At 39.5% G+C, this 2,612-nt stretch overlaps 1 protein-coding gene across 6 annotated transcripts in view; it reads left to right on the top strand.

Moving 5' to 3' along the window:
• Positions 1 to 2,612, top strand: part of LOC106880676 (uncharacterized) — a 13,109-nt gene that overhangs the window by 7,583 nt on the left and 2,914 nt on the right. The window contains exon 1 of one of the 6 annotated variants that reach the window (XM_014930732.2): positions 1,711 to 1,731. The exons of 4 other annotated variants lie outside the window; for them this stretch is intronic. The gene's annotated coding sequence lies outside the window, so the exon portion shown is untranslated. One more of the 6 variants, XM_052977003.1, reaches the window with a different exon arrangement.

Genomic DNA, 2,612 nt, shown 5'->3' with positions numbered 1-2,612 from the left:
ATATATATATATATATATATATATATATATAGGGTCATCCCATAACTAATGTGGTTTTTTTATACTTTTATTTTTCAAAATTAAGATAAACAAAATTCTTTTTTAATCTAAAATATACTCTTCTTCATTTTCTACAATGCTCTTCCATCTACCTGGTAGACTTGCATGGCCTCTCTTCCAAAATTCACATGTCCATGACCAAATGTATTCTTTTTTGTAAGATGCTGGGTGCATTTTGAGGGAGATTTGGCTGCTATTTCTAGCAGGTCAAGTGACGACATAGAGGCTCCAATGCTGGCTTGTGGATTATGGTATTGATTTATCTTGTTTTCATTGTCTTTTTCCTATACATACTATTGATGATCATACTGCACCTGCTACACATTATTTCTCTCCCCCTCTCTCTCTCCATCTGTCACCTATCCCTTTACACACACACACACACACATGCATACACACGTATATATTGATGCTTGTATTTTTTTGTTGAACAATCTTAATATTATGTTGTGGGTGGGGAGAGTCATACTGTCTTAACCCTTTTGATACCAAACCCAGCTGAAACCACTTCCGGCTCTGTAGTACAAATGTCTTGTTTTCATAAGTTTTGAATTAAAATCTTCCACCAAACCTTAGTCACAATTAATGTTCCTGACACTAGCTTAATGATAACTAAGTTATTTTACTAAATTCTTTGTTATATTTAAAATAATTGAAAGAAACACAGAGCATCTCAAAATAAATACAGTAATGAAAGAGTCAATGCCTTCTTGTCTGACACACTCACTGGTTTGATTTCTACTCATTTATTATTTATATATTATTTCTTCCAAAACTTTTGTTGCTTTTTCATCCTTGTCAATGGATATTAACTCTGGCCAATTGGTTTCAAATTCTAGCACAAAGGTCAGCAATTTTTAGGTGGATGTAAGTGGATTGCATCAACCCCCGTGCTTAGCTGGTCCTTATTATATCAACTCTGAAAGAATGAAAAGCAAAGTCAACCTTGAACTCAGAACATAAAGACAGACGAAGTGCCGCTAAGAATTTTGCCCAGCATAGCAACCCTGCCAGCTCGCTGTTCTGGAGAATAACTCAATCCTGTTTTATGGCACCTGTACCAATAAATCACTAAGAGCACCGTCCGAGCGTGATCGTTGCCAGAGCACCAGCTGTCTGGCTTTCGTGCCGGTGGCACATAAATAGCACCATTTGAGCGTGACCGTTACTAACGACGCCTTCCTGGCACTTGTGCCAGTGGCACGTGAAAAGACATTCGAGCGAGTTCGTTGCCAGTAACGGTGGACTGGCCCTTGTGCAGGTGGCACGTAAAATACACCATTTCGAGCGTGGCTGTTGCCAGTACCTCCTGGTATTTTAAAACCTGAATTTTTTTGTGCCACAGAACCATGGGTAGGTCTCAGGCAGTTTTGTATCAAGAGGCTTCCAGCTTAAATTGATATTTTCTCTAAGAGTGTTTGCACGCAAATTGATCATTAACATCTGTTTACATACATGACATGTATCCTTCAGATCAATAACGAGGATTATTTTATTGTTTTATTGACATAGCAAATAATCTATACAGGAAAAGTGGAAAAAAACAAACAAACAAACAACAACTTTGTAACCATAGTTACATAGACAACAGTGAAATGTATTGATGGCTGAAACATTTTGGATCTATCATGGAGGTTTTAAAGAATGCAATGTCTCAGCAACTAACAACTGGTGCGGGTAGTTTGTTCCATGCTTCAGCAACTCTGAGTATGAAAAAATGCTTCTGAAAGTCATGGGGGCTGTACTGTTTTCTGACTTTGTAGGCATGCCCACATGTGTTAGACACATGGAGCTCAAAAAGGTGTTCAAGGTGGTTGTTAGTGCGATGGTTAATAATTTTGCAGGTGTTTACTAAGTTAGCTGCCAGATATTGGAGGTTCATTGTATCTGTGCCCAGGGAAGCACTATCCTCATCATGAAGTCGAAAACTATGATAAAACGTTCCACCCTAGTGAGCACGTATTGTGCATTTTAATTAACCCCTAAATTGAGAGGAAAGTACTGAAATAGCTTTGAAAAGTTCTGTCCCTTGACGAATAATTGAAAAAGTTATTCCCCTTGACGAATAATTTTTTTCTGTATTGATTAAATATATTTCATTTAGTACCGAATCTCTTATATCCTGCTTTCAGAAATCCGTGAATACTATACGATATATTGTACCTTGTGGAGGTGCAATGGCCCAGTGGTTAGGGCAGCGGACTCGCGGTTTCGATTCCCAGACCGGGCGTTGTGAGTGTTTATTGAACGAAAACACCTAAAGCTCCACGAGGCTCCGGCAGAGGATGGTGGCGAACCCTGCCGTACTCTTCCACCACAACTTTCTCTCACTTTTACTTCCTGTTTATGTTGTGCCTGTAAGTCAAAGGGTCAGCCTTGTCACACTGTGTCACGCTGAATATCCCCGAGAACTACGTTAAGGGTACACGTGTCTGTGGAGTGCTCAGCCACTTGCACGTTAATTTCACGAGCAGGCTGTTCCGTCGATTGGATCAACTGGAACCCTCGACGTCGTAAGCGACGGAGTGCCAACAACAACACAGATTAAAAAT

The sequence above is a fragment of the Octopus bimaculoides genome, chromosome 26 (assembly GCF_001194135.2).
Source record: "Octopus bimaculoides isolate UCB-OBI-ISO-001 chromosome 26, ASM119413v2, whole genome shotgun sequence".
Classification (NCBI taxonomy): Eukaryota; Metazoa; Mollusca; class Cephalopoda; order Octopoda; family Octopodidae; genus Octopus; species Octopus bimaculoides.
The sequence above is the reverse complement of the archived record's forward strand: the minus strand, read 5'-3'. Positions and strand labels throughout refer to the sequence as shown.